The sequence below is a fragment of the Balaenoptera borealis genome (assembly GCF_965194805.1).
Source record: "Balaenoptera borealis genome assembly, chromosome: 17".
Lineage (NCBI taxonomy): Eukaryota > Metazoa > Chordata > Mammalia > Artiodactyla > Balaenopteridae > Balaenoptera > Balaenoptera borealis.
The window spans coordinates 61638701-61651427 of record NC_138876.1 but is presented as its reverse complement, the minus strand read 5'-3'; the positions used below and the strand labels follow the sequence as shown (position 1 = coordinate 61651427).

At 34.0% G+C, this 12727-nt stretch overlaps 1 pseudogene across 1 annotated transcript; it reads left to right on the top strand.

The window, feature by feature from the left end:
• The first annotated feature begins 2354 nt into the window (after nucleotides 1–2354).
• On the top strand, nucleotides 2355–11932 carry LOC309614804 (glutaredoxin-2, mitochondrial pseudogene; annotated as a pseudogene). The gene has a single exon. The product of its transcript is annotated as a glutaredoxin-2, mitochondrial pseudogene (transcript).
• Nucleotides 11933–12727: the final 795 nt, after the last annotated feature.

Sequence of the window (12727 nt, the reverse complement as noted above, 5' to 3'; positions counted from 1 at the left end):
AGACTGTCATACAGAGTGAAGTAAGCCAGAAAGAGAAAAACAAATATCGAATATTAACACATATATGTGGAATCTAGAAAATGGTACAGATGAAACAGTTTGCAAGGCAGAAATAGAGCCACATACGTAGAGAATAAATGTATGGCCACCAAGGGGGGTGCGTGGGATGAATTGGGAGACTGGGATTGACATGTATACACTAATATGTGTAAAATAGATAAATAATTAGAACCTGCTGTATAAAAAGTAAAATAAAATTCAAAAATTCAAATAAAAAAAAGATGAAGAAATCTTTTAAAATAAATTAATAAATAAATAAAACAATAGTTGCCCAATATTAATGTAAATAAGAGCTTGTAAAAACATGGATTTTGGATCTGTGAGCCTGAATTTTAAAGAAGCACCACAGATAATTTTATATAGGTTCATTTTGGACAATACTGACATAAAGATTTCTAGGAATAATTTACATGTAGTGCTATAAGTGGTGTTCAATCTCAAATGAAAAGCTTTTTGGATTTTACAATAAAATAAATCTGTTAAGGACAGAATGTTTGCATCCCCCCTGAATTCATATGTTGAAGCACTAACCTCCAACATGATGGTATTAAATGGTAGGGTCTTTGGAAGGTAATTAGCTTTAGATGAAGTCATAAGGAAGAAGCCCCCATGATAGGATTAATGCTCTTCTAAAAAGAGGACAGGCATCAGAGCTTCCACAGTGTGAGGACACACTGTGAGAATTTGGTTATCTGTAAGCCAGGAAGATGGTTATCACCAGAACCCAACCATACTGGCACCGTGATCTCAGACTTTCAGCCTCAAGAAGTGTGAGAAATTAAATTCATGTTTTTTACGTCTCCTAGGATGTAGCATTTTGTTATGACAACAAACTGAATAATACAAACCCAAATCATCCAAAGCATTTGTTTGACTTAAAACATGCCCTCACAATGAGATATCACCTCACACTTGTCCCAATGGCTAATCATCAAAATGTCTACAAACAATAAATGTTGGTGAGGATGTGGAGAAAAGGGAACCCTCCTACACTGTTTGTGAGAATGTAAACTGGTGCAGCCACTATGGAAAACAGTATGGAGGTCCATAACTAACTAAAAATGGAAGTACCATATGATCCAGCAATTCCACTGCTGGATATATATCTGAAGAAAACAAAAACACTAATTCAAAAAGATACATGCATCCCAAAGATCATGGCAGCATTAATTACAATAGGTAAGATATGAAAGCAAAATAAGTGTCCATCAACTGATGAATGGTTAGAGAAGATGTGATATATGTATAAAATGGAATACTACTCAGTCATGAAAAAAATGTAATTCTGCCATTTGCAACAATGTTAATGGACCTAGAGGGTATTATGCTTAGTAAAATAATTCAGATAGAGAAAGACAAATACTGTATGTTGACACTTATATGTGTACTCTAAAAAATAAAACAAATGAATATGTATAAAAGAAAATAGAAACATATTCACAGATATAGATAAACTAGTAGATACCAGTGGGGAGAAGGAAGGAGGGAGGGGAAAGATAAAGGTATGGATTTAAGAGCTACAAACTACTACATATAAAATAAATATGCAACAAGGATATATTGTACAGCACCGGAAAATACAGCTATTATTTTGTAATAACTTTAAATGGAGTATAATCTATAAAATATTGAATCCCTATGTTGTATACCTGAAATTAATGTAATAATCTATACTTCAATAAAAAATAATAAAAAAGGATGTGACAATATATAAAACATGAAATACTTATGACAGAATAATTTAAAATGTATACTCATTTCTGACATATTAATTTAGTTTATCTGTCTCCTTCATATCTTTACTGCATGTTTTTTAACCAATACTTTTAAGTAACATTTTTTTGAAGAATTTATTCCCTTTTCTTTGAGCCTCCAAATGTCACACACATGACACAAGGTGCTTAACAGTAAATTGTTTACTAGAATTTACTGCTGTTACTCAAATTTATTTTAGCCAAAATAATGGAAACTGTGAACTAGCACCTGCACAAACATATTAAGATTAATGAAAAGAAAAAAGTTCTGTTAGAAATGATTCTGCATTCAAATGGCAAAAACATATTTCACAATAAATTTAATGGTTAAGTAGTAAATATCCCTTATTTTATTTTCTACCTCATTTATACAACAATATTCAATATATTCAATATCTATTGTATATTCTTACTACTATTCTTTATCTAAGATTGCTTGTGATAGCTGTTTGGGAAGAAATTGATTAGAAAAAAATATATGTATGTATATATAATTTTCTCTTCATCTTTCAGTCTTTGTGTGTGTGTGTGTGTGTGTGTGTGTGTGTGTGTGTGTATGTGTGTGTGTTCATATAACTTCCAGGGTTTTTCGTTGTATTTATTGGAAAGAACAGGAACAAGTGTTGGTCTACTCCATCTCATCTTTGAGTGGGAGATTTTGAAAGAAGAAAATGCTCTGCATTGCCAATAAAAATATCCAATACAGCTCTCAGCAAACATATGAACATCTACCCAGTGTTGTGTATGTCAACATTGAATAACCAGCTCTCTGGGATAAAAATTATTGAGTTTGAGGAACAGAAAGAGAAAAGGTTGAAGACAAGTTAACAGAGTCTAAGGGACCTCTGGAACACCAACAATGGACCAACATACACATTGTGGGAGTCACAAAAGGAGAAGAAAAAAAGAGGAGGAGACAATATTTGAAAAAAATGGCTTAAAATTTCCCAAATTTGATGAAATATATAAATATAAACATCTAAGAAACTCTACATATTCCAAGTATGGTGAACTCAGAGATGTGCACCAAGACACATAATCAAACATTCAAAAGACAAAGACAAAGGGAGTATCCTGAGAGCAGCAAGATGGAGGTGACTCATCACATACAAAGAATCCGCAATAAAATTATTAACAGATTTCTTATCACAACATTTGGAGGCCAGAAGTCAGGAGGTCTATATATTTAAAGTGATAAAAGAGAAAAACTGTTAACCAAGAATCCTATACTCAGCAAAAATGTCCTTCAAAGGTGAGGGAGAAATTAAGACATTCTCAGACAACAAAAACTGAAGAAGTTTGTTACCACTAGACCTGCCCTTGAGCAAGAAATGCTCAATGGAGTGCTGCAGGGGTGAAATGAAAGGACACAAGGCAGCAACACAAAGTCACATGAAGAAATAAAAAACTCACTAAATGTAAACATGTGGACAATTATAAAAGCCAACATTATTGTAGCAATGGTTTGTAAGTCCATTTATAGTTTTCTACAGGACTCAAGAGATAAAAACATTTAAAAAAATTATTGCTCTAAAAGCTAGTGCTATTATAACTGTGGTTTATAACTTAATGCTTTGTTTGAAACATAATTTAAGACTTTAATGCATTTAAAAGAATTATTAGTTAGTGTTTTAGGGTATGCCATGCATAAAGATGTAATTTTGTGACCTCAACAACCAAAAGGGGTGAGGACAGTGCAGTAAATGAGCAGAATTTTTGCATGTTACTGAAATTAAATTGGTAAAAATTCAAATCAGGACCATGTGTTGGTGCCATGCAGCTTTGGTGGGGACAAAGCTAGAGTGGCTTCAGTAGGCCAGTTTGGTTGGGCAGCAGGAGCTTCTGCCTTTGGTATGGGGAATAGCACATCATCATCATCTTTGGGGAACTCAGCAACTGCTCCTATGAATCAGATGCAAGAAACAATTTCTGATAACTGGGTGATGATTGCCTCAAAAACATCCTGTTCTTACAGTACAATTGTAAACATACTTTTCCATGACATGAATGTTAACTATAAAGTGGTGGAACTGAACGTGCTTGAATATAGAAGCCAGTTGGAAGATATTCTTTACAAAATAGACCAGTGAAAGAAGTGTGCTAAGAATATTTGTCAATGGAACTTTTATTGGAGGTGCAACTGACACTCATAGGCTTCACAAAGAAGGTAAATTGCTTCCACTATTACATCGCTGTATTTTTTAAAAAGTATGCGGAAAGAATTTTAGTGATATGTGCTCATAACTTTGATAGTAAAATGTCAGCTATATAAAGTTATAATGCCTGATAGTGTATTTTAAATATTTGAAAGTTTTAAATTGGAAAATTATCTCTATGAAAAAGTCATAATGGACAATAAATCACTGTGAAAAACTAAGAAATTCAAATTAGTGTTATAATTTTAAGATTATAAATGTAATCCTCATGGTAACCATAAAGAAATAGATAAATAACATACACAAAAAGAAAAGAGAAGAGAATTAAAATATTCCACTACAAATAATGAACAAAACTCAAAGGAAAAGAGCAATGCAGGGAATGAGGGACAATAAATTTGCAAACCATGTAGAAAACAAATAGCAAAATAGAAGTTCCTGCTTATCAGCAATTACTTTAAATGTAAATGGAAGAAATATTCCAATCAAAAGACAGAGATTGGCAGAATAGCTAAACACACATGATCCAAGTACATGCTGTCTACAAGAGATTCACTTCAGATCCAAAGAAAGACAAATAGACCAAAAGTGACAGAATAGAAAAAGATATCCCATGCAAATAGTAACCTAAAGAGAACATGGTAGCTATACTAGTATTAGACAAAGTAGACTTTAAATCAAAAGAGTTTACAAGAGACGAAGAATGACATTATATATTATTAAAAGATTTAATACAGCAGAAACAACAATTATAAATATTTATTTACAGACAATAAGAAACCGTCAAAATATAGGAAGTAAAAATTAACAGAATTGAAGAAGAAGTAGTTCTATAATAATAGTTGAAGACGTTAATAACTCACTATCAATAATGGGTAGATAAACCAGATAGAATAAAGTAAGAAAATAGAGGACTTTAACAACACAATAAATTAACTATATCTAACAGACACATATAGAACACTCTACCTAATAACAACAGCATACACATACTTCTCAGGTGCACATGGGATATTTTCCAGGAAAGAACATATATTAGGTCATAAAGTGAGTCTTAAGAGATTTGAAAAGTTAGCTTTCATACAAAATATATTCTCCAATCCAATGGGATAAAGTTAGGAATCAATAACAGAAGGAAAACTGGAAATTTAACAAAATATGAAAATTAAACAATACTTTCTTAACAAATGGATCAAAGAAAAAATCATCAGGGAAATTAGAAAATACTTAGAGATGAATGAAAATTAAAACACAACATAACAAAACTTACAAGATGCAGTGAAAGTAGTGCTAAGGGGAAATGTATGGCTATACAAGCTTACATTAGAAGAAGCAAGAAAGATCTCAAATCAAAAAGCTAATTTTAAAACTTAAGGAATTAGAAAAAAAAGAGCAAACTAAACCCAAAGCTAGTAGAAGGAAAGAAATAATAAAGATTAGAGCAGAGATAAATTAAATAAAGAATACAATAAAATAGAACATAATCAATGAAACCAAAAGCTAGTTCTTCAAAAAGATCAACCAAATTGACAAACGTTTAGCAAGATCAAATACGGAAAAAGAAAGAGAAGATTCAAATTACTAAAATCAGAAATGAAAGTGGATCAAGTCCCAGCAGCCCACCTGCCGACCCTGACAAATCTTCCTCCAGCCACACGGGTCATGGGCCTGAGCCCCACCCCCGTCAAAGCCTCCTCTGACCACGTGGGTCAGTGGACCCAAGCACCACCCACCTCCAAAACTTCTTCTGGCTGTGTTGGACTCTGCAGCCATGCCCGTGGAAGCCCACACCCCAGCTGGCCTGCACAGGTACCTGTGTTCTGGGCCAGCTTCAGGAGCAGACACTGGTGAGAGGAACATACGCAGGGGTGGGGCTGACACAGTGGTTCAGAGATCTACCTAGAGGTTTTGGAGGGTATCCTGGGGAGGTGGAGATTGGCTGTAGCTCACTATGGGGGCAAGGATACTGATAGTGGAGGCACCAGGGAATTTTTTAATTAAATTTAATTAATTAATTAATTAAATTTTTAAAAAATTTTTTACATTGTTGTTCTGTTTTGTAGTTTCATTTTCTTTTTTATTTTTTCCAAGATATTTTTTATTTTACTAATTTTATTTTATCTCATTTTTTATTCTTTGTTATTGTTCTGCTCTTTTTTGCTTGTTGTCTCTTTTGTTTGTCTTGTTTTTTTTCAATATTTTTGTTTTGTTATCTTATTTTTTATTTTATTTATTTATTTATTTTTGTTTTCTTTTTGTCATTTTTGAGTGTTTGTCTTCGGTTCATTTAGCTTTTCTTTTAATTTGTTTTTGGTTTTGTTTTGTTTTGTTTTCTGTTTAGGTTAGTTTTGTTTTTATTATTGGTTTCAGTTTTTGGGCTCTCTTGTTTGGGTGCCTTCTTGTTTTGGGCTTTCCTTGTTGTGCTTTGTTGTTGTTGTTGTTTGCTTGTTGGTTTGTTTTTTGTTTGCTTGTATTTGTTTTTGTTATTTGCCTTGGGTTTTATTTGTCTATTTGTTTTCTTTTCTTTTTGTGTGTGTGTTCGTTTTTGTTTGGTTTTGTTTTTATTATCTGCCTTGAGCTTCCTTTGTCTTTTTTTTTTTTTTTTTTTTCTGAGCCATGCTGTTTGCAGGGTCTTGGTTCACAGGCCGGGGGTCAGGCCTGAGTCCCTGTTATGGGAGCACCAAATCCAAGCCACTGGACTACCAGAGAACTTCAGGTCCCAGGAAATATTAATCAGTGTGACATCTCATGGAAGTCCTCATCACGCCAACAAGACCCAGCTCCAGCCAACTGCCTGCAAGCTCCAGTGCTGGACTCCTCAGGCCAAAGAACCAGGAAGACAGGAACACATCTGCACCCATCAACAAAAATAAGACAAAGAAATATATTACAGATGAAGGAGCAAGGTAAAAACCTACAAGACCAAATAAATGAAGAGGAAATAGGCAATCTACCTGAAAAAGAATTTGGAGTAATGATAGTACACATGATCCAAATTCTCAGAAATAGAATGGAGGCATGGATTAAGAAAATACAAGAAATTTTTCTCAAGGACCTAGAAGAACTAAATAACAAACAAACAGTGGTGAACAACACAATAACTGAAATGAAAAATACACTAGAAGGAATCAATAGCAAAATAACTGAGGCAGAAGAACGAATAAGTGAGCTGGAAGACAGAATGGTAGAAATAACTGCCAAGGAGCAGAATAAAGATAAAAGAATGAAAAGAAATGAGGACAGTGTCAGACACCTCTGGGACAACATTAAATGGCTTAATGGTCTAATTATAGGGATCTCAGAAGAAGAAGAGAAAGAGAAAGTGTCTGCAAAAATATTTGAAGAGATTATAGTCGAAAACTTCCCTAACACAGGAAAGTAAATAGCCACCCAAGTGCAGGAAGTGCAGAGACTCCCATACAGGATTAACCCAAGGAGAAACATGTGAAGACCCATATTAATCAAGCTAACAAAAATTAAATTCAAAGAAAAAATATTAAAAGCAGCAAGGGAAAAAGAACAAATAACATAGAAGGGAATCCCCATCAGGTTATCAGCTGATTTTTCAGCAGAAACTCTGCAGGCCAGAAGGGAGTGGCAGGATAGATTTAAAGTGATGAAAAAGAAAAACCTACAGCCAAGATTACTCTGCCCAGAAAGGATATCATTCAGATTCAATGGAGAAATCAAAAGCTTTACAGACAAGCAAAAGCTAAAAGAGATCAGCACCAACAAACCAGCCCTACAACAAATGCTAAAAGAACTTCTCTAGGTGGGAAATACAATAGAAGAAAAAGATCTACAAAATAAACCCAAAACAATTAAGAAAATGGTAATAGGAACATACATATCTATAATTACCTTAAACATAAATGGATTAAATGCTCCAACAAAAAGACACAGACTGGCTGAATGGATATTAAAAAAAGACACATATATATGGTGTCTACAAGAGACCAACTTCAGACCTAAGAACACATACAGACTGAAAGTGAGGGGGTGGAAAAGATATTCCATGCAAATGGAAATCAAAAGAAACCTGGAGTAGCAATACTCATGTCAGACAAAATGGACTTCAAAATAAAGACTGTTACAGGAGACAAGGAAGGATGCTACATAATGATCAAGGGATCAATTCAAGAAGAAGATATAACAATTGTAAATATTTATGCACCCACCATAGGAGCACCTCAATACATAAGGCAAATGCTAACAGCCAAAAAAGGGGAAATCAACAGTAACACAAAATAGTGAGGGACTTTAGCACTTCTTTTACACCGAAGGAAAGATCATCCAGACAGAAAATTAATAAAGAAACACAAGTTTTAAATGATACAATAGGCCAGATAGATTTAATTGATATTTATAGGACATTCCATCCAAAAACAGCAGATTACACTTTCTTCTCAAGTTCACATGGAACATTCTCCCAGATAGATCACATCTTCGGTCACAAATCAAGCCTCAGTAAATTTAAGAAAATTGCAATCATATCAAGCATCTTTTCTGACCACAACACTCTGAGATTAGAAATAAATTACAGGGGAAAAAAACGTAAAAAGCACAAACATATGGAGGCTAAACAATATGTTACTAAATAAATAAGAGATCACTGAAAAAATCAAAGAGGAAATCAAAAAATACCTAGAGACAAATCACAATGAAAACATGATGATCCAAAACCTATGAGATGCAGCAAAAGCAGTTCTAAGAGGGAAGTTTGTAGCAATACAATCCTACCTCAAAAAACAAGAAAAATCTCAAATAAACAACCTAACCTTACATCAAAAGGAACTAGAGGAAGAAGAACAAACAAAACCCAAAGTTAGTAGAAGGAAAGAAATCATAAACATCAGAGCAGAAATAAATGCAATAGAAACAAAGAAAACAGTAGCAAAGATCAATAAAACTAAAAGCTGGTTCTTTGAGAAGACAAACAAAACTGATAAAGCTTTAGCCAGACTCATCAAGAAAAAGAGGGAGAGGATTCAAATCAATAAAAATGGAAATGAAAAACAAGTTACAACAGACACCGCAAAAATACAATGCATCATAAGAGACTACTACAAGCAACTCTATGCGAAGGACAACCTGGAAGAAATAGACAAATTCTTAGAAAGGTATAACCTTCCAAGACTTAACCAGGAAGAAATAGAAAATATGAGCAGACCAATCACAAGTAATGAAATTGAAACTGTGATTAAAAATCTTCCAACAAACCAAAGTCCAGGACCAGATGGCTTCACAGGTGGATTCTATCAAACATTAAGAGATGAGCTAACACCCATCCTTCTCAAACTCTTCCCAAAAAATTACAGGGGGAGCATGACTCCAAGCTCATACTATGAGCCTACTATCACCCTGATACCAAAGCCAGACAAAGATACTACAAAAAAAGAAAATTACAGACCAATATCACTCATGAACATACATGCAAAAATCATCAACAAAATACTAGTAAACAGAATCCAACAACACATTAAAAGGATCATACACCATGATCAAGTGGGATTTATCCCAGGGATGCAAGGATTCTTCAATATACGAAAATCAATCAATGTGATACACCATATTAACAGATTGAAGAATAAAAACCATACAATCATCTCAATAGATGCAGAAAAAGCTTTTTACAAAATCAACACCAATTTATGTTTCAAACTCTCCAGGAAGTGAGCATAGAGGGAACCTACCTCAACGTAATAAAGGCCATATATGACAAACCCACAGCAAACATCATTCTCAATGGTGAAAAACTGAAACCATTCCTCTACGATCAGGAACAAGACAAGGATGTCCACTCTTGTCACTATTATTCAACATAGATTTGTAAGTCCTAACCATGGCAATCAGAGAAGAAAAAGAAATAAAAGGAAGACAAATTGGAAAAGAAGTAAAACTGTCACTGTTTGCAGATGACATGATACTATACATAGATAATCCTAAAGATGCCACCAGAAAACTACTGGAGCTAATCAATGAATTTGGTAAAGTTGCAGGATACAAAATCAATACACAGAACTCTCTTGCATTCCTATACAGTGAAAATGAAAGATCAGACAGAGAATTTAAGGAAACAATCCCATTCACCATGGCAACAAAAAGAATAAAATACCTAGGAATAAACCTACCTAAGGAGGCAAAAGACCTGTACTCAGAAAACTATAAGACACTGATGAAAGAAATCAAAGATGACACAAGCTGATGTAGAGATATACAATGTTCTTGGATTGGAAGAATTAATATTGTAAAAATGGCTATACTACCAAAAGCAATCTACAGATTCAATTCAATCTCTATCAAATTACCAATGGCATTTTTCACAGAATTAGAACAAAAAAAATTACAATTTGTATGAAAACACAAAAGACCTCGAATACCCAAAGCAATTTGGGAGAAAGAAAAACTGAGCTGGAGAAATCAGGCTCCCTGACTTCAGACTACACTACAAAGCTACAGTAATCAAGACATTATGGTACTGGCACAAAAACAGAAATATAGTTCCATGGAACAGGATAGAAAGCCCAGAGATAAACGCACCCACCTATGGTCACCTAATCTATGACAAAGGAGGCAAGAATATACAATGGAGAAAGACAGTCTCTTCAATAAATTGTGCTGGGAAAACTGGATAGCTATATGTAGAAGAATGAAATTAGAACACTTCCTAACACCATGCACAAAAATCAAATCAAAGTGGATTAAAGATCTAAATGTAAGGCTGGACACTATAAAAATCTTAGAGGAAAACATAAGCAGAACACTATCTGACATCAATTGCAGCAAGATCTTTTTTACCCACCTCCCACCTTCTAGAGTAATGAAAATAAAAACAAAAATAAACAAATGGGACTTAAAAACTTTTGCATACCAAAGGAAACCATACACAAGAAGAAAAGACAAACCTCATAATAGGAGAAAATATTTGCAAAAGAAGCAACCTACAAGGTATTAATCTCCATAATATACAAACAGCTCATGCAGCTCAATATCAAAAAATCAAACAACGCAATCGAAAAATGGGCAGAAGACCTAAAGAGATATTTCTCCAAAGAAGACATACAGAAGGTCAAGAGGCACATGAAAAGATTCTCAACCTCAGAAATTATTAGAGAAATGCAAAGTAAAGCTACAATGAGGTATCACCTCACACCAGTCAGAATGGCCAACATCAAAAAATCTACAAACAATAATTGATGGAGAGGGTGTGGAGAAAAGGGAACCATCTTACACTGTTGGTGGGAATGTATATGGATACAGCCACTATGGAGAACAGTATGGAGGTTCCTTGAAAAACTAAAAATGGAACTACCACATGACCCAGAAACCCAACTCCTGGACATATACCTGGAGAAAACCATAATTCAAAAAGATACATGCATCCCAATGTTCACTGCAGCTCTATTTACCATAGCCAGGACATGGAAACAATCTAAATGCCCATAAACTGAGGAATGGATAAAGAAGATGTAGTATATATACACAATGGAATGTTACTCAGCTATTAAAAGGAACGAAATTGTGTCATTTTCAGAGATGTGGATGGACCTAGAGACTGTCATACAGAGTGAAGTAAGTCAGAAAGAGAAAAACTAATATTGTATATTAATGCATATATGTGGAATCTAGAAAAGTGATACAGATGAACCTATTTGCAAAGAAGAAATAGAGACACATACGTAAACAACAAATGTATGGACACCAAGGGGTGGGGGGGAGGTGGGATGAATTGGGAGATTGGGACTGACATATTTACACTACTATTTATAAAATATATGACTAATGCGAACCTACTGTATAGCACAGGGAACTCTACTCAGTGCTCTGTGGTGACCTAAATGGGAAGGAAATCCAAAACGGCAAGGATATATGTATACGTACAGCTGATTCATTTTGCTGTACAGCAGAAACTAACACCATATTGTAAAACAAGTCTACTCCAATGAAAAAAAAAAAATGAAAGTGGATACATTACTACCAATTCTACAGAAATAAAAAGTATTATAAGAGAGTACTATGAACCATTGCATGCTAACAAAATTGGATAAACTATATGAAGTGGACAGATTCATAGAAACAAAACCTTCCAATACTAAATCATGAAGAAATAGGAAATCTGAATAGACCGATAAATAGTAAGGGGACTGAATCAGTAATTGCATATCACTCAACAAAGAAAAATCTCTGGATCTGACGACTTCCCTGGTGACTTCTGCCAAACATTTAAAGTGGGACTAATACCAATCCTTCTCAAATTTTTCCAAAATATTCAAGAGGAGAGATCACTTCCTAACTCATCCTGTGAGATCAGAATTACCCTGATACCAAAGAAAAATTCAATACATAAAAGAGACAATTACAGATCAATATCCCTTATGAACACTGACATAAAAATCCTCAATAAAATACTACCAGATTGAATTCAACATCATATTAAAATGATTATACTCCATGACCAAGTGGGAAATTCCTGGAATGCAAGGATGGTTCAACATAAGAAAATTGATCAATGTAATATAGTACACTAACAGAATAAAGGGAAAACTCACATGATTATCTCCATTTGACAAAATTCAACACTCCTTCATGATAAAAACACTCAGTGAAATAGAAATAGAAAGAAGTTACTTCAACGTAATAAAAGCCACTAATGAGAACACACAGCAAACATTATACTCAACAGTGAAAGACTGAAAGTGTTTCTTTTAAGATCAAAAAAAAAAAAAAAGCAAGGATGCCCACTCTTAACACTTCTAC